This window comes from Taudactylus pleione, unplaced genomic scaffold (assembly GCF_031769625.1).
Source record: "Taudactylus pleione unplaced genomic scaffold, aTauple2 ptg001420l, whole genome shotgun sequence".
NCBI lineage: Eukaryota > Metazoa > Chordata > Amphibia > Anura > Myobatrachidae > Taudactylus > Taudactylus pleione.
In genome coordinates, this window is record NW_028285819.1 from 305979 (window position 1) to 331226 (window position 25248).

Below are 25248 nucleotides of genomic sequence, written 5' to 3' on the forward strand. Positions count from 1 at the left end.
ACACATATACATTATATATATATATACACACACACACACATATACATTATATATATATATATATATTACACATACACACACACATATATATATTATATACACACATCTCTCATACACTGTCGAAGCCGGATAATTGGCTGAGACAGGATCGGTTTAAAATTAGATCTGCACGACACCATTTTGCGAATAGCAATGAGACGCCATTTTGCGACTGACCACCCAGCGCCATTTTAGTGAATCTCGCCCATTATAAGTACATACGGCGATGCTATTATTTAGCGTTGTGCGATTCCCACAATAGAAAGAAGTTAAAAGTCCTCATCATATAAATACAGTCACTAAAACATATAAAATGATCAACCCTGCAAAACACACACCATGGTCTACTCCACAAACACGTAGTCGCACAACGCTAACTAACGTCTCTTCCCAATTCCCCAATACTTTAATACTAGGGAACCTTTTATGTAAGTGTGCAGTGTGCAGTGTGTAATATCCAAGGTTTTATTCAGTATCGGAACATGTGTCTGCAAAATACGGACTATAGAGAGTTAAACATTATAATGTACTCTGTAATGTAACCAGCTTAGATGTATTATGCAGCGGGAAAAAGGACACAAAGGGCTGTTGGAGGCTGGATTGTGTCCATACGAACTGACCTATGAACTGTACTGTAACAGAAGAACCAGGAAGAAGAACCAATGGAATCATGCCAAACTGTTCTATTGTATTGCCTATCCCTGTAAGAGTATATATGTGCGCTCTCTAAACCTGGAATCCAGTCTGCTTGCTATGCTGTCGACGGAGGTTTCTATATTGATGCCGGTATCTGGGACCAGAGTGCGTGCTTATGTAACAACTGTACCTTGGGTCTGTATGATTTATTTGTTCTAATTGTATTTAGATCACAGCGTGTAACCATCTGTTTTTATATTGAATAATAACTTTGAGTGTGGTTTCAAAGCACAAAAAGTCTGAAAGCATTTATTTACTGTGCGACTCATAACGCTAAATAGTGACAATTTTAGAAGGTATTCACAGGATTGCATAGAGGTTCTAAATAGGTATCTATAGTTGGGGGCTCGCAGTGTGAATCACACTACCGGTCACTTGGTAACACTCGGTAGCGATCTCTCAGCAAAAGGGAGGAGGCGCCATAGGAGAACGCATTGTACCTTCAAAAATCTGCTACCACTTTGTTGCTGAGAGTCCGCTACCCGTTATTGTGGCCTAAGGAGCGCTGATTAAGAATCCAGGGAGAAGGAAGGAAAAAGTTTGTTTTCCTTCATTGATATATTTTTTTTAATGTTAAAAAGGGGAAGTCGCACAATAGCGTAAGGGTAATAATACGTTTTGTGTAGTAGTCGCATTATTATTACCCTTACGCTATTGTGCGACTAGTCACATACACAATAATGCGACTACTACACAAAACGTATTGTGTATGTGACTAGTCGCACAATAGCATAAGGGTATTAATACGTTTTGTGTAGTAGTCGCATTATTATTACCCTTACGCTATTGTGCGACTAGTCACATACACAATAATGCGACTACTACACAAAACGTATTGTGTATGTGACTAGTCGCACAATAGCATAATGGTATTAATACGTTTTGTGTAGTAGTCGTATTATTGTGTATGTGACTAGTCGCACAATAGCGTATACGTATTTCCTGTATTACTGCCACGTGTTTTAAACAAAGCCGGTGAGAGTGCACGGTGATACTGATATATAGCATTGTTGTAAATACATTGATCAGTGTTACCATAGTCTGGGGAAACATGTATTTTTCTGCGCAGGAAAAGGGAGTGTAACAGTGAGTATTTGTTGGTAGGGGTTTCATGTTCCCTAGTTAAGGGTATCGTAGGACCCTTATGTGCTAGGCGCCTGGTGTCGGCCAAGTGTCTCGGTAGTAGATACCGCAGTCTATACACATAAGCAGGTGTAGTTGCCTTTGTTGTAGTTTCGGCTCTCAGTGTGATTACAGTATTCAGTGATCAGTTAGGGTTATTTGAGCATTGTAATTGAACCGCACAGTTGTGGCTAAATTGTGATTGTGAACTAAGCAGAGTGTGGACAAAATCACAGAAAAGGGTGTTATGGGAATGCCTACATGCTAGCAGGGAAAGGTAGTGAAAAAGGGATTAGGTGCGTGGAAGCAGCCTGGTTATTCTTCCATAGGTGTGTGGGCGCATCCTGTTAATATCGTCCGCAGGTAAGTGAAAGTATCTTGACTGTCTTTTACCAGTTTAAATCTCTATTGAAAAGCTTAGGGTTCTCCCAGAATGGGGGCCAAGCAAACGGTAGAGATGTTAGATGATGTGCTGCTGTTGGAAGTGCCGCTTGGGTCGGCATGGCATATTATGCATACTAAGTATGGTGCTTATGCAACTAGGTACTGTGATGTATGGTTTAAAATGACGATGAAGAGTGTTAGGCCTTTCCCCAGAATTGTCAGCTGTGATAAGGAAGTATTGAACAATGTCCGAGATCACATCTGTATGGTGCATTCTCCAATGAAAAAGGTAAAATATAAGTTGTGTCAGTGTGAGGGGGATGTGTGGCTTAAAGGTGTGCATGCGACGCAAACTAGCGTCACGAGCATGTTACAGGAGAGGGCACACGCATCGCTAAACAGTGGTGCGTGCGCACCGCGAAATAGCGCGCACGTGCAGCAAGGTAGCGTTGCGGAAGGTATTGCCAGTGGCTCACGAGCACCACCACCGCCCTATGCGGATGGGGGTGCAGGTACAGTCGTTGAAAAAACCAATAAAAATGTAACAAGTAACTTTTACCCTCTCTACTAAATATCCACAGGGGCGACCAATTCAGTGATAAAATCTCCCACTAATTTACAGGTAACCAACGAGACAGTACTAGCAATGGGCGTAACGGGTAAAGTGCAACATTATCCTTTAACCAAATCCACAGAGGGCACTATCGGGCCATTGCATGCCAGTCATTCTTTCCTCCTGGCAGCAGCAGCTCCTACTAACCTGCTGGGTAGGGATTTGTTATGTAAGATGGTATGTGTCATATATTGTACCCCTGATGGTATATTTCTAGATATCCCAGAGAGAGTTGAGCACGAGGTGCGGGATATGTTAGACACTCCCCAAAGGATAATGTATCACTCTACTGGTTCAGGTAAAAATCCATCTCTGGTAGATCAAATGTTATCCCAAATTCCAGATTCCCTTTGGACTAAGGATGGACAGGACACTGGATTAATGGCAAATGTAGTTCCCGTAATGGTAAATCTAAAAGGAGCTCCAAAAATTCCCCAGTACCCATTAAAACAGGAGGTAGAGTTAGGGGATTATCCCATAATTGAGCGATTATTACAGCAGGGAATTTTAGTCCGTACAGCAAGTGTAGCCAACAGTCCCATCTTTCCTGTGAAGAAGAGTGGTGGGAGGGGTTATAGGCTGGTACAAGACCTTAGAGGGGTTAATAAGTTGGTAGAAAGCCAATTTCCTGTAGTGCCAAATCCAGCTGTCATTCTTATGCAGATCCCACCAAATGCAACCCATTTCACTGTCATTGACCTCTGTTCTGCTTTCTTCTCTGTACCTCTTTACCTGACTGTCAGTACCTATTCGCTTTTACATACAGGGGTGTACAATACACATGGACACGATTGCCCCAGGGTTTCATAGACAGCCCCAGTATCTTCTCCCAGGCCTTACACGACTGTTTACAATCTTTTCAACCTGCCAATGGGTCTGTTCTAATACAATATGTGGACGATTTATTGTTATGTTCTGATTCGTTTATGTCATGTTTAAATGATACTAAACTGTTATTGCTTCATCTCTCGCAAACAGGACACAAGGTTGCTAAGGACAAACTACAGCCATGCCAGTCCAGGGTTAAATACTTGGGACATTGCCTAACCCAGGGGTTACGACATCTGACAAATTATAGAATCCAGGCCATACAGACCATGACACTGCCGCAGAATCAACAGCAAATTCGTATCTTCTTGGAATGTGTGGATACTGTAGAATGTGGTTTTTCTATTTTGGCCTTGCCATTACAGGACTTAGGACTTCATTCAGAGGTGGTCGCTAGAAGCGATCGCTCTCTCTGAATGAGTGCGGGCACTTCTTGTTTTTTGGTGCGGCCTCCTGGTTGCAAGCTAAGCTGTGGGTTACCACCCACAGCTTAGCTTACAACCAGACCCTAAGGTTGGGCCTGGGCACTCGCAAGCCCCAGGGAGCTTCCTGCTCTGATCGAGCAGGAAGCTCCCCACTGACATCACTGATGATGTCAGTATGGCCGCCCACAAAGCGGTAGGCGTTCCTAAAGGAACACCTCCGTTTTGGAAACCACCCCCTGGCCCGCCTACAAAAAGGGGCGAGCTGTCGATCAACATCGACAGCCGCCCCTTCTGTAGCGAGCTCCAGAGCGAGAGAGTTTCTTTCTCGCTCTGGGGCTTGCGCATGCGCAGTGCGGACGCTGCGCGTGCGCAGGGCTACCCATCGACCTGGCTGCGTGAACATCGGTGCTTGTGACCGGGTCTGAATGACCCCCTTAGTCTCTTCCTCAAAGCCCAATCATGTCATACACACAGAGGAATCAGAGCAGGCTTTCCTTAATCTTAAGGATAGTCTGACAAGAGCACCTGCATTGGTAATACCTGATTATGAAAAACCTTTTGATTTGTATTGTACGGAAGCTGATTGTGTGAGGACACCTGCTGCACAACCAAGACATGGTGATGCCAGTAGGCCTGTAGCATACTACAGTGCACAATTGGACACTGTGGCAAGATCACTCCCAACGTGTTTAAGAAGTGTAGCAGCAACTGCTCTATTGGTCAGTAAGAGTTAGGATGTAGTATTAGGCCATGATATGATTGTCTATACTCCCCATGCTGTATCTGCTTTACTAAACTCTGCCCAAACCAGACACGTCTCCTCAGCTAGGTTCATAAAATGGGAACTAGCCTTAATAGCACCTGCAAACATCACCATCAAAAGGTGCAGTACGTTAAACCCAGCTACGTATTTACCATATGTGCAACATGATGCACAAAGGGTGGAGAGAGGTGAGTTGCTGGCGACAGGTGAGTTCTGCAGGTATATTGATGCACATGACTGTATGGAATATCTGAATCAGACCTTTACTGCAAGATCTGACATACAGGATATACCTTTAGAAAATGTAGATGTGACATTTTACACGGATGGGAGTTGTCATAGACAAACTGACACTGGAGAGTTATGTACAGGCTATGCTGTGGTAAATGACGAGAACATTATAAAAGCCGAACCTTTAGGCCCACCACACTCGGCCCAAGTGGTGGAACTGGTGGCACTAAAGAGAGCGTGTGAATTAGCGGAAGGTAAATCTGCTAATATCTACACTGACTCTAGGTACGCCTTCAGGGTAGTACACGATTTCGGAGCTCTATGGCGTCTGAGAAAATTTATGACAGCAGCAGGCTCACCAATTGCACAGTCCAGACAAATAAAAGGACTACTAACAGCAATACAATTGCCTAAGACCGTGGCAGTAATTAAGTGTAAAGCCCACACATGTGAGGATGATCCGGTGTCACTGGGCAACAACAGGGCAGACGAAGCTGCAAAATGGGCAGCAGGGGTTAAAAATGAATGTGCCAACTGAACTAATGATGACTTTCCAAACAATTGATATGCTGAAATTAATTGAGATGCAAAATTTGTGTTCTATCCAGGAAAAGTCAGTCTGGAGGTCCAAGAGATGTGGGCAAGAGTCCTCTGGACTCTGGAGGGACGGACAAGGTAAGCCAGTGGGTCCCAAGGCATACAACCCCAGCCTGGCTGAGGCAGCGCATGGTCTGATTCATTTGGGAAAGCAAGGTATGTGCAAATTGGTGAGAGCATACTGGTGCGCACCGGGTTTTTCTTCACAAGCAGAGAAGAGAGCAATGTCCTGTCTGACCTGCTTGAGGAAAAACATAAGGAAAGCGATCCCTACCAAACCATCCCACGTTCCTCTGACCGACAGACCTTTCCAGGTAATACAAATTGATTTCATTCACTTACATACTTGAGATTCCTGCAGGGTGGTATTAGTGTGCACTGATGTGTTTTCTAATTGGGTTGAGGCATATCCAGCTGCCACTAATACAGCTGCGTTCACAGCCAAGAAAATTGTTCAGGAGTTTGTATGCAGATAGGGTATCCCTAAAATTATTGAGAGTGATAGGGGTACTCATTTCACAGGTGATGTCTTCCAAAACATGAATAAGCTGGTATTAATAGTCGACTTCATACCCCTACTGACCGCAAGCCAGTGCCAAGGTGGAGAGGATGAACGGGACTATTAAAAACAAATTAAGTAAAATCATGGCGGAAACTGGACTGGGTTGGCAGAAGCACTACCACTTGTCCTTCATAGTATCAGGACAACTCCTAGACCCCCTCTCAATCTGTCCCCCTTTGAAATACTGTTTGGTAGACAACCTCATTTGATTATAAGTCCGCAGGAAGATTTGAAAGGTAACAACGAGGTAACTGTAAGGTATCTTATAACAATGAGTAAACAGTTAAAACAGCAACAGCAGAAACTGAAATTGTTGTCACATGATATGCCTGAAACTAACTGTCATGATTTTGAACCTGGAGAATTTGTTATGATCAGAAATTTCTTGCATTCAGGTTGTCTGACAGATCGGTGGGAAGGTCCGTATCAGGTGTTACTGCCGAATACAACTTCATTGAAGGTGGCGGAGAGAGATACCTGGGTCCATTCCACTCACTGTAAGAAGGTCAACCAACTGGTGGAGAAACAAGGCGGAATTGAGGCAGATAACGTAGACCTGTCAATTGCGAGTTTAAGGTAAGGTTAAAGGTTATAGTGAGATACCTGAGCTAAAGAAATTTGTAGATCATGTTTTCAGCAATGGATTGGTCTGCTGTGGTTATCTTTGTGTTTTCTCCCAGAGTCCTCATTATTTTGGGTTGTTTCGGGATCTCTGGTTTCTGTGACAGGGAACAGAGGACGGAGAAGGGAGCTGATGGTGATATCATTGGAGTGGAGTCGGGAGAAGGAGCAATACAGTCACAAGGGCAGTATCTGACCAAACCCAGTACAGTAATTGTTAAGAGATCTGCTATTGTGGACACTCGGAGACAGTGTGAAGGTCTATCGTCTGAGGATTATTGTATGTGTGAGTTCTGTGGGTCCATAATTGATGAGAATTGCATCCAACGGTGTCAACCTAAATATAACCAGTATTGGGGTGGGTATCCTTTAGAGGATTATCACACCATGGTGGGCAAAATTTTTAACCAAACCGACTGTGCTCTCACGTGCCCCAAGGACAGCATAATGTAGGATTAGTGCCATTTCCATTAAATGTCTCTGAAATTTTAGAATTACAAAGAGGGCATACCCTGGATGGAAAATTTCTTAAGTCCAAACCACCCAATTTTAAACTTCACCAGTACCAAGTAGATAAATCACTTTTATGTTTGAACATCACCAACTCCAATGAACCAGGAAGTTTGGAGGTGACTGGGAATAATCAGACGATGACCTTCTCACTAAGAGCTGACCGTGAGCCTATGAATTATGAACTGTTACGCACTATTAGGTCAGGTGGAAGACACTTCCGGTATAAATACACACTAAGTAACACCAAAGAAATGGTTGGCAGAATACCAGAAGGGTACTGTGCTAGGGTTATACAACCAGAAACATGTGTTAGCCAGATGGGAGAACCTGAGATAGGATAATTTGTTAGGGAAATGTGTTGGATGATTATGATGCATTCTATTCCTTATGTTCTCCCTGATGATGTATATTTTATATGTGGAAGGAAAGCGTATAAGTGGCTCTCTCCGAGTTCCGAAGGTTTGTGTTACCTGGGAAGAGTAGTCCCAGAGGTTATGACCCTAACACATGGTGAAATGCTTGGTATTCATAAAAACACACCATCACCATATCTTCACACACAGTATGAACACAGAGACAAAAGAAATATGATACCTGGTGACGTGCATAAAGCCACACAGTTAATGAGTGAGTTAACTGGCTTTCAAGGTTTGGTAGCATTGGATCCCACCATGATCGCTCGGGGTACACTAAATTTCATATGTATCCAAGATCTTGCTAAATTGATAGATAATATCACCGAGATGTATGATGACACATTTAGGTACACAGGTAGGGAGGTGCAAGCTTACAAGAAAGAGCTCATGCAACACAGACTAGTGTTAAATTATTTAACAGCTGTCACTGGAGGGTATTGCATAACTTTGGCCACCCAATTTGGTGTAAAATGTTGCACTTACATTACAAACGATACCAGCGATCCCCAGGAGGTAATATACCGGAAGATGGATGAAATTCTGCAGCTGAAATGGGCATTTCGGAAGAACCATAATGCTTCAGTGGCTGAAGTAGAGGAGAAGGTAGAGGAATGGGTTTCATGGTTGAACCCAGTGAAATGGTTCTCAGGTCTAGGAGAGTGGGTCCAGGAAATGGTTGCGAGTATAGGTAAACTCCTGATCCTCATACTGATTGTCATCATAGTAATTGGCTTATGTGTAAGGTGTGTTACTACTGTGTTGAAATGTGGAAAATATAAAGATAAAATTAATCAAAGGAATGAAATTATGATGGTGGTCAGTAGTAACAATATGAATACTGAGGTAAATGTAGGACTGCATTACAACCCTGAACTAGAAGGTACCATCATATAATGTATAAGATTTAGACATACATTATTTAAGATGTTTTTAAAATAACATTTTAATAACACATTTCATGTAAGTCCCTATTCCCCCTCAAGACTTCCTTTATAGGATTGGTGCATCCCCACATCTTTCCCACAATCTCCCAAGATTCGCGGTGTGCGTATAAATGTAGTTTTATGTCCCCTCCTAGAGACACATTATTGATGGATTAAGAATCACCTTTTGCCATCCCATAATATAACATTAAATAATATGCCATAATGTAAGCCTAAATTAATTTTAAAATCAGAGTATGACAGCATGTTGTTTGCTATCAAAGGGTGGACTGTCGAAGCCAGATAATTGGCTGAGACAGGAACGGTTTAAAATTAGATCTGCACGACGCCATTTTGCGAATGGTAATGAGACGCCATTTTGCGACTGGCCGCCCAGCGCCATTTTATTGAATCTTGCCCATTATAAGTACATACGGCGATGCTATTATTTAGCGTCATGCGATTCCCACGCAATAGAAAGAAGTTAAAAGTCCTCATCATATAAATACAGACAGTCACTAAAACATATAAAATGATCAACCCTGCAAAACACGTACCATGGTGTACTCCACAAACACGTAGTCGCACAACGCTAACTAGCGTCTTTTCCCAAAACCCCTATCGATTCCTGCCTGTCTATACCTTCTAACTATCGATTCCTGCCAGTCTATACCTTCTAAAATTTTCGCTATTTAGCGTTATGAGTCGCACAATAAATAAATGCTTTCAGACTTTGAGTGTGGTTCCAAAGCACAAAAAGTTATTATTCAATATAAAAACAGATGGTTACACGCTGTGATCTAAATACAATTAGCGCAAATAAATCATACAGACCCAAGGTACAGTTGTTACATAAGCACGCGCTCTGGTCCCAGATACCGGCATCAATATAGAAACCTCCGTCGACAGCATAGCAAGAAGACTGGCATCCAAGTTTAGAGAGCCCACATATATATAGTCTTACAGAGATAGGCAATACAATAGAACAGATTGGCATGATTCCATTGGTTCTTCTTCCTGGTTCTTCTGTTACAGTATAATTCATAGGTCAGTTCGTATGGACACAATCCAGCCTCCAACAGTCCTTTGTGTCCTTTTTCCCGCTGCATAATAAATCTAAGCTGGTTACATTACACAGTACATTTTAGTGTACACACCTCTCAGACACATATTTTTCAGGAATAAACATAACCGAATACTCAGGTAGTCACAGCAGAGTATCACATCTAAATTAGTATCAAGTGTCTAATCACTTCAAACTGGTCCATTACCAACAGGCCAGTTCAGCCAATGAATTGCTATTACTCTCCGTTAGAAGACATCAACTCAAAAGCTATTTCATGGACAGGTGTGGGCTATTCCCTCATTATTTCATTATCAATTAAGCAGGTAAAAGGTCTGGAGTTGATTCTAGGTGTGACATTTGCATTTGGAATCAGTTGCTGTCAACTCTCAATATGAGATCCAAAGAGCTGTCACTATCAGTGAAGCAAGCCATCATTAGGCTGAAAAATCAAAACAAACCCATCAGAGAGATAGCAAAACCATTAAGTGTGGCAAAATCAACTGTTTGGAACATTCTTAAAAAGAAAGAAAGCACCGGAGAGCTCAGCAACACCAAAAGACCTGGAAGACCACGGAAAACAACTGTGGTGGATGACAGAAGAATTATTTCCTTGGTGAAGAAAAACCCCTTCACAACAGTTGGCCAAATCAAGAACACTCTCCAGGAGGTAGGTGTATATGTGTCAAAGTCAACAATCAAGAGAAGACTTCACAAGAGTGAATATAGAGGGTTCACCACAAGATGCAAACCATTGGTGAGCCACAAAAACAGGAAGACCAGATTAGAGTTTGCCAAACAACATCTAAAAAAGCCATTACAGTTCTGGAACAACATCCTATGGACAGATGAGACAAAGATCAACTTGAGTGATGGGAAGAGAAGAGAAGGAAAGGAACTGCTCATGATCCAAAACATACCACCTCATCAGTGAAGCATGGTGGTGGTAGTGTCATGGTGTGGGCATGTATGGCTGCCAATGGAACTGGTTCCCTTGTATTTATTGATGATGTGACTGCTGACAAAAGCAGCAGAATTAATTCTGAAGTGTTTCGGGCAATATTATATGCTCATATTCAGTCAAATGCTTCAGAACTCTTTGTACGGCGCTTCACAGTGCAGATGGACAATGACCCGAAGCATACTGCAAAAGCAACCAAAGAGTTTTTTACGGCTAAAAAGTGGAATGTTATGCAATGGCCAAGTCAATCCCCTGACCTGAATCCGATTGAGCATGCATTTCACTTGATGAAGACAAAACTGAAGGGGAAAAGGCCCCAAGAACAAGCAGGAACTGAAGACATTTGCAGTAGAGGCCTGGCAGAGCATCACCAGGGATGAAACCCAGCGTCTGGTGATGTCTATGCGTTCCAGACTTCAGGCTGTAATTGCCTGCAAAGGATTTGCAACAAAGTATTAATAAGTGAAAGTTAGATTTAGGATTGTTTAGTTTGTCCCATTACTTTTGGCCCCTTAAAAAGTGGGAGGCACATATAGAAACCATTGTAATTCCTACACCATTCACCTGATTTGGATGTAATTACCCTCAAATTAAATCTGAAAGTCTGTGGTTAAATCACATCTTGTTTGTTTCATTTCAAAGCCATTGTGGTGGTGAATAAATGTCCCAATATTTATGGACCTGACTAATTATATATACACACACACTACCGTTCAAGTTTGGGGTCACCCAGACAATTTTGTTTTTTACATGAAAACTGACTTATTTATCAAATGAGTTGTAAAATGAATAGAACATATAGTCAAAACATTGACAAGGTTAGAAATAATGTTTTTTATTTGAAATAATAATTTTGTTCTTCAAATGCTCCTTTTGCAGCAATTACAGCATTGCAGACCTTTGGCATCTAGCTGTTAATTTGTTGAGGTAATGTGAAGAAATATCACCCCACGCTTCCTGAAGCACCTCCCACCCCACGCTTCCTGAAGCACCTCCCACCCCACGCTTCCTGAAGCTCCTCCCACAAGTTAGATTGGCTTGATGGGCACTACTTGCGTACCATACGGTCAAGCTGCTCCCACAACAGCTCAATGGGGTTGAGATCTGGTGACTGCGCTGGCCACTCCATTACAGACAGGATACCAGCTGCCTGCTTCTTCCCTAACTAGTTCTTGCATAATTTGGAGGTGTGCTTTGTGTCATTGTCCTGTTGGAGGTGGAAATTGGCTCCAATGAAGCGCTGTCCACAGGGTATGGCATGGCGTTGCAAAATGGAGCGATAGCCTTCCTTATTCACAATCCCTTTTACCTTGTACAAATCTCCCACTTTACCAGCACCAAAGCAGCCCTGGACCATCACATTACCTCCACCATGCTTGACAGATGGCGTCAGGCACTCTTCCAGCATCTTCTCACTTGTTCTGCGTCTCACCAATGTTCTTCTGTGTGATCCAAACACCTCAAAGTTCGATTGGTCTGTCCATAACACTTTTTTCCAATCTTCCTCTGTTCAATGTCTGTGTTCTTTTGCCCATATTAATCTTTTCCTTTTATTGGCCAGTCTCAGATATGGCTTTTTCTTTGCCACTCTGCCTAGAAGGCCAGCACCCAGGAGTCGCCTCTTCACTGTAGACATTGACACTGGTGTTTTGCGGGTACCATTTAATGAAGATGCCAGCTGAGGAACTGTGAGGCGTCTATTTCTCAAACTAGAGACTCTAATGTACTTGTCTTCTTGCACAGTTGTGCACCAGGGCCTCTCACTTCTCTTTCTACTCTGGTTAGAGCCTGCTTGTGCTGTTCTCTGAAGGGAGTAGTACACACCGTTGTTCAGTTTCTTGGCAAGTTCTCGCATGGAATAGCCTTCATTTCTAAGAACAAGAATAGACTGTCGAGTTTCACATGAAAGTTCTCTTTTTCTGGCCATTTGGAGAGTATAATCGCACCCACAAATGTGATGCTCCAGATACTCCACTAGCTCAAAGGTAGGCCAGTTTTATAGCTTCTCTAACGAGCAAACCCATTTTCAGCTGCGCTAACATAATTGCACAAGGGTTTTCTAATCATCCATTAGTCTTCTAACGTGCTTAGCAAACACAATGGGCCCGATTCAGACCCGGACGCTAAGAAGCGTTCGCTCGTAGCTGCCAATGTTTCGCATTGTGCGTATGCATCGCAGAGCGCATATGCGAGCCAGTCACTGCAATCAGGAGTCGTGCGCTCGTAGCACAAAGACTGGGCGCTACCTTGAGTGACAGATAGCGCCATTTGTGGGTGGTAACAGGGGAAGGTGCTTGTGGATGGGGGAGTGGTGGTGCGAACACAGGTGTGTCTGGGCGTCAAAATGGCATTTAAAGGGCGTGCATAATTAGCATGGAGGCGTCATTGTACACGTCACTTGGTTATATCACTCAGCAGTAATCACAGTGCTTGTGGCGGGGTAGGGGCTGCCTCAAGCGCTGCGTGCAGCTTCGATGGCTCTCGATGTTACCGATTAATCCTACACTCCCTGGAGATGACGTGTGCTAAGAAAGGAGAGTGGGTGTCTTTATACCGGCGTTCGCTCACTACCGTCGCTCTCTAAGATATAGAGGGCGTTCTTATGCCACACAGTGCGATCGCAGAATTTGCACAGCCGGCCCCTTTTGGCAGCGAGCGATCGTGGCTTAGTGTCCGGGTCTGAATCAGGCCCAATGTACCATTACAACACTGGAGGGATGGTTGCTGGAAATGGGCCTCTATACACCTATGTAGATATTCCTGTAACAACCAGACGTTTGCAGCTATATAGTCATTTACCACAGTAACAATGTATAGAGTGTATTTCTGATTAATAGAATGTTATCTTCATTGAAAAAAACCAGCGCTTTTCTTTCACAAATAAGGACATTTCTAAGTGACCCCAAACTTTTGAATGGTAGTGTATATACACACACACGTATATATATTAGGGGTGTGCACCGGCCACTTTTCGTGTTTTGTGTTTTGGATCTGGATCTTTCTTCGTGTTTTGGATCTGGATTGGTTTTGCCAAAACCACCCTTCCGTGTTTTGGGTTCTGGGTTTTGTGTTTTGGATCTGTATTTTTTCTGGAAAAAGCATAAAAACAGCTAAAATCACAGAATTTGTGGGTTTTTCTGCTCCTATGCTATTATTAACCTCAATAACCTTAATTTCCACTCATTTCCAGTCTATTCTGAACACCTCACACCTCACAATAGTGTTTTTATGTCCAAAAGGTTGCACCGAGGTAGCTGGATGACTATGCTAAGCGACACGAGTGGGCGGCACAAACACGTGGCCCATCTAGGAGTGGCACTGCAGTGGCAGAGAGGATGGCAGTTTGAAAAACTAGGCCCCAAAAGGCGCTGCACGGTGACTTATTGCATCACCCATCGACTGCTGCTGCTGGGCACACAGGGAGGGACTCAGGAGAGAGATGGGTGCCGCTGAGGCTGATGGGACGCTGTTTGTGGGGAACTTAGATCCCAGGGTCACCGAGGAGATCCTGTTCGAGCTGTATCTGCAGTCTGGTCCTGCCATTAACGTTAAAATTCCAAAGGATAAGGATGTAGAGTCGAAACGATTTGCTTTTGTCAATTTTAAACATGAGGAGTCTGTTCCCTATGGAATGAGTTTGTTAAATGGAATCAAACTCTTTGGGAGGCCGCTGAAAATTCAATTCAGATCAGGAAGCAGACATGGCTCCACAGAAGCAAATAGCACAGCCTACTCACCACAAGGAAATGGCAGTTTTACTGGAAACAGTCCATCAACACATGACCGCAGGCCTGATGGCAATGGGGAGTTCACGAAATACTCTGAACTTTCACCTCCTGTTCCAAACTCAGAGAGATCTTACTCTTCTCCGGACAATCTTCAAAGACAAGCAATGATGAATAACTTCTATAGGTCGGAAACCCCTCATGGATCCAGCACAGCAATGATGGCCCAACCCAGTTACTCGCCATCACATTATCCGCCTCACCAAAGTCGGTACAGTCACAGATCCGATCATTCTCCCCCACACAGATATGATTCCTCTTCCAGCCACCGATCCAGTAGAAGCCATCGCTCTCATCCTTATCAAAAGGAGAGTTACCACAGTAGCAGAGACTAGGGATGTGCAGGCTCGGATTAGTTCAGATTTTCCTGCCAAGTTCACATTTTTCTCGACAAAAATTGGGTCTTCGAAAGAGGCAAAACGTCATTTTTCATGGACAAACATCATCTGTCATGGACTTTTGTCCAAGACAGCCCCTGTAAAAATGATTCTGATGAAGGGAAGCGTACAACCCACAGGACAGCCCCTGTAGAAACCAAAAATTAGTCTGATGAAGGGCAGCTTTTCACACTAGGGGTGGGTGAAGAGAACACCCTTGATGGACAGAGCACCCCCTGGACAACACAGCACTACAACCAAGGACAACAGTAGCCAGTCAGCCCCTATGTATATGGACAACAGTAGCCAGCCAGCCTCTATGGACAGTACAACAGCCAGCCCCTATACAAGGACAACAGTAGCCAGCCAGCCCCTATGGTCAGCGTAAGCACCAGTTCCCAGCTCCCTCCCTCCTCACAGTAGCCAGCCAGCAGTACTTTATTATTTATAAGTAGTAACACATAACACTGAGTGACAACCAACAGCTCTCAGCTCCCTAACTCTGCACACTCCACAGCTGGAATGAAAAATGGCGGCAATCATGGGACCTTTATAGAATCCAAAACCCTTGAGAATCCGACAGCGGGATAATGACGTTTTGCCTCATTTCGGGAACCGAGTCTGGCGGGAAAACCCGCTTTGCGGCTCTGATCGGGGGGGCTCGGGGGGTTTGGATTTCGGAAATCCAAACCCGCTCATCCCTAATATATATATATACACACACATGTATATATATATATGTATTTCCAGTAATTTCCAATCAATTTTGACCACCTCACAGCTCACTATATTGTTTTCATCCAGTTTAGGCCCAAAATGTGCACCAAGCTAGCTGGCTGACTAAGCTATGCGGCAGCAGTGGGCGGCACAAACACATGGCAGTTCAACTGACAACATGGCACATCAGGAAACAAATGTTTTTATTATTCAAGAGAGGCCTGAGAGTGTTGGAGTATGTATGTAGTTGAAGGCAGGGACAGGAAGGGTTTGGTAGTAAATCTAATTTCATTTTTTCATTCCGAAGTAAATTTATGAGGGAGAAGGGAAGGGGAGGCGGCATTTACAAAAAAATATTTTACTCATTCACATCAGTCCTTGCCCCAGAAGAATCCTTGAGCACCATGCCTGCTGCTGGGAGTAGATTTTCTCATCCCAGAAGGGGACCAGGAAGACTTCTAGTAGTGCTTTCCACATGAAAAAGCATTTCCCAATCTGTACAGGGACATAATAAAAACATAGTTAGTGGCCTTCAGTTTAAACTGTCATTGTACCCACTGTCCACTTAACCGGAGCAGATATTGTGGACAAGCGGAACAGAGTAGCAAATGCAACATTTAGGATTTAAGGTTTAAGTCTTACGTTGTGTCTTGAGCACCATGCCTGCTGCTGGGAGTGGATTTTTATCCCAGAAGGGATGAAGACATTGTTTTTTCTTCCCAATGGACACAGAGAGAGATGTAAATAACTACTGACAGGAAAAAGAGGCAATTTGGAGGCCCTTACACTAAACTGCTGTTGCTTTACTTGAGCTGCCCACCTTCCAGTGTGTACTCAGAAAGAGTTTTCAGCACAGCCAGGAACCTTGTCAGGGATCGGCCTGAGATTACTTCCCGACTACTGAGACTAATTCCTTAGATAAGGCCAAGAAGCCCGGGGGAGGGGGAGGGGGAGGGGGCAGAAGAAGGTCAGCTGGTTATGCCACTGGGGTTGTACAGATGTAGGGAATGCAGTCAGAAGGCCGGCAGTAGAAATGCCGACTGCTGGCTTCCCGACTGTGTAATCCCGACAGGTGACTAATGATAGGCGTCGAAATCCTGAAATCGAAATCCCGACGCCTATCACTATCCCTACGCCGGGAGCCCGACGCTCCGGCATACCAAACGAAGATAAGTTGGGCGGCGGACGTGGACAGCTGCGGAGGGGGGTGGGTTAGGTTAGGGGCTCCCGGAGGGAGGCACCCTCCCGGGAGGTTATGGTTAGACTAGGGGAAAGGGGGGTTAGGGATAGGCACACCCGGGGGGAGATTAGGGTTAGGCACCCTCCCGAGAGTTTAGGGTTAGGCTAGGGGAAAGGGGGGTTAAGGTTAGGCACCCCCGGGGGGAGATTAGGGTTAGGCTGTCTGGAAGGGGGGTTAGGTTTAGGAACTTAGAAGGGGGGTTAGGGTTAGGAACTTGGGGCATGGAGGTTAGAGTTAGGCACCCCTAAGGGAGGGTTAGGGTTAGGGGGGAGGTTAGATTAGTAAATAAAAAAAATACTCACTTGTCGGGATCTTCACTGACGGGCTGCCGCTGGTGGGATTTGTGGCTGGCGGTAAATCATACTGATTCCTTAAGGTGTATATCTCTCAAACATCATTGTTCCAATGTGGTGTCTGTATATACCTGCGAATTTTGGATCCAATCTCTAAGATGGCGTAATAGTACAGCCTGGTTATACTGCATTACACCAGGGAAATTGATATCTCCATGATTTTTTTTCTGTTGTAATTTAATTAAACTAATTCTGGGTTTTTTATTTTGCCAAATGAAAGTACGAAATAATCTATTCATTTCTAAACTATCTCTATTTGTTAATAGTACAGGAAGATTTTGTAATGGGTATAGTAATCTCGGAAGAGATACCATTTTAATAAACTTTACCCTACCCATATATGATAGACTGAGATGTTTCCACTTCTGAATTTCATTATTAAGGCACTGTATGGCTGTTGAAATATTCATATCATAGAGGCGAGATATATGCTTAGGGAGTTGAATACCTAGATATTTTATTGAGTTCTTAGCCCATATAATACCTATATTATCTGCCCACGATGGGTGTATACAGCCCTTTGTAAGTAATAAAGCCTCCGATGTTTCAAAATTAATTTCAAGACCAGACACTAATCCAAATTGTTTTATTTTACACATCAGGGGTCCTAGTGATTCTTTTGGGTTTGAGAGATAATACAGAATATCATCAGCAAATGCTGATATCTTAATTGTTCGATCACCAATCCAGATCCCTTCCACTGTTGACCATGACTGAATTACCCATAACATAGGGTCCAAGACTAAGTTGAATAATAGAGGGGATAATGGGCATCCTTGTCTTGTTCCACAAAACATTTCCACCTTTTCTCCACGTAATCCGTCAACCAAGATTGCGGTGACAGGAGAGGTGTACAAGAACTTTACCACGGCTCTAAAGTCTACTCCAAAACCTCGGCGATTCAATATCTCATATAGATATTGCCAAGAGACTGTGTCAAATGCTTTTTGTGCATCCAGACTGAGGAGCATGTTGGTATTGGCTGAGTTAGTCTGCAACGATGACACTGTCACTGCTGCGACACCAGTCCGAATACCCTTCACCGAATGACGGACACGCACAAAACCCAGCTGATGTTCTGTTAATAATGTGGACAATATTCCCTGGAGCCGGGTTGCCATAATTTTAGCCAATATTTTCAAATCCACATTAAGAAGCGTGATTGGACAATAAGATGAGGGAAGCAAAACATCCTCCCCTGATTTTGGGATCAAGATTGTGTGAGCGTCATTGAACGATGGATACTCGAGGTGTCATCTATGGATTAATTGATAGAGTTCAAGGAGAATAGGGGTCACTTAATTCTTGATTATATTATAATTGTGACCGGATGGCTTTCAACCCGGGCTCCCGATGACAGGTTGGGGTTTCGATCCCCACTTGATCAGGGATTCCCGCTTACCGTCAGTGGCCGTCTGTCACTAACTCCACCCACTGCGCTGTGGGCGTAATGATGCTGCCACCACCAAGCTCCTATCATCACTCGGAACCGCTTATGAATACCCATGCTCCTACCTCGGCACCTGGAACCGCTTCTGCTGTGTATGCGTGGACTAGCTGCGGCCATACCTCCTGTTTGGTGTTGGCTGTTCCCACCTGATCCCTCGCAATGGACCAGGTCTGCACAGTAGGGAGCAGAGGGCTTGAGTTTCGAAGATGCTCGGCTCAACCTAGAACAGTAGGAGAACGGAATAGCGTTTAGCGCAATTCTGTTGGTCGCAGGGTACAGATGTAGTCGAAGTACAGGCAAAAGGTGTTTATTGCTCATAGTCTTCAAAAAGACTTGTCCCTTCGGAATGTAGGGGAATAAACAGCATAGAAGAAATCTTGTCAATCAGCAGTTCTTCTCCACACAGGATTGTCAGAGATGTACAACATTACCAGGCATGAAGCCTTCTTTTATGCCTCTCCAATACACATTCCCACAGGGGGTAAGTCCGCCCTGTGGTTTCCAACCAATCATCATAAGTGCATGACCTGTGTATGTGCTGGCCACATGCATGTATAACATTGTCCCCTATGGACAGTGGGGAGTGGTCACTCCCCTAAGCCTACCTGGTGTTTGGTCGCCACCCAGGAGTCGGCTCGTCTAGGGCCGGGGGAGGTTTCCCTCCAAAAACCGAATTCCAGGAATCTGCTAAGGGACCAGGCTTCCTACCTCTGCCTGAGTCTGAGCTCCAGAGGTGGGCAAGCAGGGTCCCCGGGCACGGTTTCCTGGCCATGGAAGGGAAGCTATTTGAAGCACCCTAAACCCACTTAGCTTGCTGCGTTAGCCAGCTCCCTATGCACCCCCTCATACCACTTCCAGGCATGAGGCAGCAATGGGGGACATTTTATTCCCCTAGGGAAGGGGCTGGGGGTTCCAGCAGCCCATGGAGAACTCTCCCCTGTCCATCCAGAGCATTACAGGTAAGTGCATTTTCTTTATAAATTATACACTTAAACTTAACCACATACATGAAATATATATATTCAAAATACATTATGTGTTATCACACTTCCACCAGGCCTGTGCCCTGCACCAGGCTATTACACACTGCAGCACTGTAGCCCAGGACCTGCTTCCCTGGCTCAGTTATGTACATACCACTTTAATACATTTATTGTTATTTATTATTTTCCTGTGCCAATCGCTCAGCGCTGGGCTCCCTTATTCCTGCCGTCCTGGACTGCTGGGGCTCACCAGGGGTTAATCCTCCTGAGCGCCGCAGCACAGAACTCTGGCTGTGAGCGCTCCATACTACCTCCTCTCAGCGCTGGGGACTCAGGGAGCCAATCCTGTCCCCCCCCGGCGGCCATGTTGCCCTAGACAGCCCCGCTGCTGCGCTGCACTGTGAGCCGGCTTCTCCGGTCTACCAATGTGTGGCCTCTCCACGCTGGGGTATCAAGAGCCAGAGCTCCCAACCCCCAGTGTGCTCCCATCACAATTCTCCCCTTGGTGGGTTAACTGCTGGCCACGTTGCGCTGTGGAGCTGGAGCGCCGGGAGCTTGGCTCCTGGCCCCCAGTATTGGCACACAATGCCCTTGGTGCTGCGCACCGAGGGTTAACCAATGCCATGCAGTGAGCCAGCTAGCCTGGTCCCCCCTGCATGTGGCTTCCTGTTGTCCTGGAGCGTGCTGGAGGGCCGGGAGCTGTGCTCCTGGTCTTCAGCAGTTGGCAACCTGCCCGGCAGACTGGAACTCAGCCCCGACTGTAGGGGCAGCCTCCGCCATCGCCGCCCCGCCGGAGCTCTCCTCTGGCAGCGTGCGGCACTTCACTACAGTCCCCCAGTGCAGCACACCAAGGGTTAAAGCACAGCGCTGCCGTGGCCACAGAGCGGGTCTGGCTGCGTAATGCAATTCAAAAATGGCGCCGCAGCATGGGGGTTAACCCCTTCAGTGCCGCGGCCGCCATTATACATGTGGGGCCGGCCTCCGGCCACAATAATATTCTATTGACAGTCCGTCTGGACCGGGAGACTTATGGAGCGGCATATGGAAGATAACCTCCGAGATCGCCTCCTCTGTAACATCTGCTTCCAGGATTTCACACTGTGTTTGTGATGGTTCTGGAAGTCTAGCCTCTACAAGTAACTCTACATCTAACTCTACATCTAACTCTACAAGTAACTCTACATCTAACTCTACATCTAACTCTACATCTAACTCTACATCTAACTCTACATCTAACTCTACATCTAACTCTACAAATAACTCTACATCTAACTCTACAAATAACTCTACATCTAACTCTACAAATAACTCTACATCTAACTCTACATCTAACTCTACATCTAACTCTACAAATAACTCTACATCTAACTCTACATCTAACTCTACATCTAACTCTACATCTAACTCTACATCTAACTCTACATCTAACTCTACATCTAACTCTACATCTAACTCTACAAATAACTCTACATCTAACTCTACAAATAACTCTACATCTAACTCTACATCTAACTCTACATCTAACTCTACATCTAACTCTACAAATAACTCTACATCTAACTCTACATCTAACTCTACATCTAACTCTACATCTAACTCTACAAATAACTCTACAAGTAACTCTACAAGTAACTCTACATCTAACTCTACATCTAACTCTACATCTAACTCTACATCTAACTCTACATCTAACTCTACATCTAACTCTACAAATAACTCTACATCTAACTCTACATCTAACTCTACATCTAACTCTACATCTAACTCTACATCTAACTCTACATCTAACTCTACATCTAACTCTACATCTAACTCTACATCTAACTCTACATCTAACTCTACAAATAACTCTACATCTAACTCTACATCTAACTCTACAAATAACTCTACAAATAACTCTACAAGTAACTCTACAAGTAACTCTACATCTAACTCTACATCTAACTCTACATCTAACTCTACATCTAACTCTACATCTAACTCTACAAGTCATTCCTGACTAGATTTTTGTCCCTTATATAATTCGGAGAAATAGAATTTAATTTTTTTAGTAATCTCGGATGATTTTGTTAGAATCTGATCCGGCCTATCCCCCTAAGGGCCAAAATATGATCTTTATGCCTCACAGGTCTGGATATATTTGCCAGGAGTGATCCTACCCTATTTCCCCACCTAAAAAAAAGATTTTTAACAAAATCGATGTTCATTTTGGCTTGTGATAATAAATAGCTCTCCAATAACTCAGTGCATGGTTGGGCCATGTATTCCTGAAATGTAATTGATACCTCTCTATTAAGTAAATTATATTTTTCCTTTTGTGATTTACGTTGCTTGGCCACATATGATATGACCTCCCCTCGTATCACCGCCTTACAGGCCTCCAAAAACTAAGTGGGATTATCCCTCTGCTCACTGTTATTTTCAGCATATTCATATTATTCTGGAGGAATTGCTGACAGTTATCTGATTGGTATAAATAAGCGGGGAATCTCCATAGTTTGGATCTATTACCAATCTGTAGAAGGTTTAGGGAGACTAAGACCATAGCAGGGTCAGATATCAAAATGTCAGTTATATGACTCGATTGGACCTGTGGGATTAAATGATTGGACCTGTGGGATTAAATGATTGGACCTGTGGGATTAAATGATCGGTGATCTCCTGAATGTAATGTGTATGTTCTATCCATTTTATTAATCTCCAAGGGTCCACTACTCCCACATCCATTGTTAATCTATAAATGGGGTTTCTCATGGGTGTATTAACTGTTATATCTGAGTGTGACCTATCTAAATTTAAGTCAGCGACCACATTAAAATCTCCCCCATAATTAAATTATCAATTTTTCTGCTCAATATAATTTGCTTTATTTGGGTGATAAGATCTGATTATTATTCGGGGCATAGATATTAAGTACCAATTCAAAACACAGCGGAGCGCTAATTCCACTTGGTGATCTAATTGTTCACACAGCTGCTGACATATAGAGGAAACTGCCAGATTCCTCTCAACAAATGAAAATATACAAAAAGGAGATGTCTGCGCTGATGTTCACAAAATATCAATTTATTTCACATATAACTACAACTGCAGTTCCTAAAAGCATTGGATTCAACAATTATCTTACATATACTCAGATCATATCTGTACAATTGCCAATGTTGCAATAATGAAATGATTACATATGAAATTTTGGAATGTATTAATAAGGGTATATATAGTATTCCCGAGAATATATAAGGGATGATCCAAGGGGTCTGACATTTTTAGAATTTTTGTGTATCCACCCAGCAAGAGATACAATCAAAGAGTTTTTGGTTTAAATGTTTTTTAACAATATTGTTAAAAAACATTAAAAATATCCTTTTTGTATAGATATTAAGTAGTGTATAGTTGGTATCCTGAATCTGTATATCTATTAGTATATATTGTATCTCCCTTGGGGATCAGTTATAGTTTATTTTACGGTATACATTATATGTTTAGCTAAAACTATAGCAATGCCTCTTGATTTTGTATTGTAGGATGCGTTCAGGCAATGCCCTATCCATCTATCCCGCAGTGTTATAGTGTCCCTCGGTTTCCATCTTGTTTCCTGAAGGTAAACTATATCCGAACCTGATCGCTTTATGGGCCTAATTCAGAGCCGCTCGTAAGCGGCCGCTCGTTCGCTCCGAGCGATGTTTGCACAACTGCGCATGCATACGGATCGTAATACGCATCCGCGAACCAGTCAGTGCGGCCGAAAATCGTTTGTTCGCTATATAGCGAATGCCTGCTACTTTGAGTGACAGTAGGAGGCGTATGTGGGTGGTAACAGGGGAAGGTGCTTGAAAATGGGGAGTGGAGATCCGAACGCAGGCGTGCTTAAAGGTCAAAACGGGCGTTTTATGGGTGTGTATATTTAATACAGCAGCGTCATTGACCACGTCACTTGGTTGTTTTATAGTCAGAACTGCTCGCAAGATTGCGGTAGCAAAATCCAACCCCAAGAATAGCGAGCAGTTCATACGCTGGTCGATGTACTCGATTAATCTAATAAATAGCGGACATGACGTACGATGCGAGCGGCCAGGGGGCGTATTTTTTCAAAAAATGACCGCAAGTTTTGTTCGCTCATTCAGACATAGAGGCGTGAACAGACCGCAAAGAGCGAACGGTTCATTAGAATAGCCACCCCCTTTTTCTGAATGAGCAAGCGCTAATTGCGTCCGGCTCTGAATCAGGCCCTATGTGCAGAATAACGTTTTTACATTTTATTGTGGAATTTAATCCACTAACATTCCCCCCTTCTAAATCTAAAGCTGATCAGTTAGGATGAGGCTTGATGGTAACCCAACGCCTAATACTGAGATTGCCCTTTTGCGCTTGGCTGGTTTATATGCGGGTCTGCGCCCGTCAGTCGGCCCGCAATGGTTATTGCATGCGGACTCCTCCCCTTTGACTAGTTCCAGTTTGCTGCTGTGTGTAAGCGCTGCTTGGGGCAGTTGGGTTTGGATGTTGCACAGTATGGTACTCACACTACTTGCGCGGCGGCCAGTGGGTTGCCTCCATCTGCCATACAAGCTATTGGAAGATGGAAGTCATCCGCTTTTAGTCATATGTTAGATGTGATAAAGCTTTAAGTTGTGTTTCCTACCCAGAAATGTTGTTTACCCGCCAGTTTTTGAATGGCTCGCATTCAATAATTGAGGGTGTGAAGGGATTTTTTCATTTTTCCTCTTAAAGGGCCTCAATTCAATTGGCTTATTATTCAGGGCTCACGGGAGGTTTTTTGTATTTTCTCCTTCACTTGGGTATTGCTACTAACATTCTCCCTCTTGTTTACCTCTCTATCCTTTTTCTATTATAGGTTCTGATTACTGCCGTTTTAGTCTGTTCTTTTACAGCTTGGTCCGTGTCTTCTGAGCAAGTGTGGCTTGTGGGCCATTCATTTATTTATTGGGCTGAGAAGCATGGGATGGAAAGAAGGGCATCCCTGTTATTAGGTGGTCATCAGGTTCGGTGGTTTGGGGTCCGAGATATGCATTGGTCGACTCTTTTGGACCTTCTGTTTCATCATTAGAAGCACTGTGGGTGCCCGGCATGGTTGGTGATTCACCTTGGAGGCAATGATATTGGAGAGTAGGAGAGTATTTATCTGATCTTGTGGGTGAAGGCTGACTTGGATGCCCTAAGGTCACGGTGGACTGGGGTGTGCTTGGTGTGGTTGGAAATTGGCCTTCACCATGTGTGGAGGTTTCTAGAGATCTTTTGGCCTTGGATAAGGCTTGCAGAAAGATTAATAGGGCTGTTTCTCATTTTGTCTCCGGGTTTGGTGGTGCGGCACCCGAGTTTGCGGCTGGAACAGGCTCAAGTTTTTTGCTCTGATGGGGTACTTTGTCAGAGTTAGGGTAGGTGTGTTTTAGGGTGCAGTTTCTTCTTTTTGGATGTGGTCTGGTGTTTGGTTTGGATGGCAGGCTGCGGTTCTTTGAACCTGGCGGTGGCAAGAAGGTGCTACAAACCAGCGGCCATGTAAAGTGTAAGAAAACGTTGTGGAGCACATATCCTCTGAAGGGTCATAGTATGGCCTACCTCTGCGGGAGG

General features: G+C 44.0%; 1 pseudogene; it reads left to right on the forward strand.

Annotated features, from left to right (window-relative positions):
* The first annotated feature begins 14196 nt into the window (after window positions 1-14196).
* Window positions 14197-14877, forward strand: LOC148442690 (RNA-binding protein 7 pseudogene; annotated as a pseudogene).
* Window positions 14878-25248: the final 10371 nt, after the last annotated feature.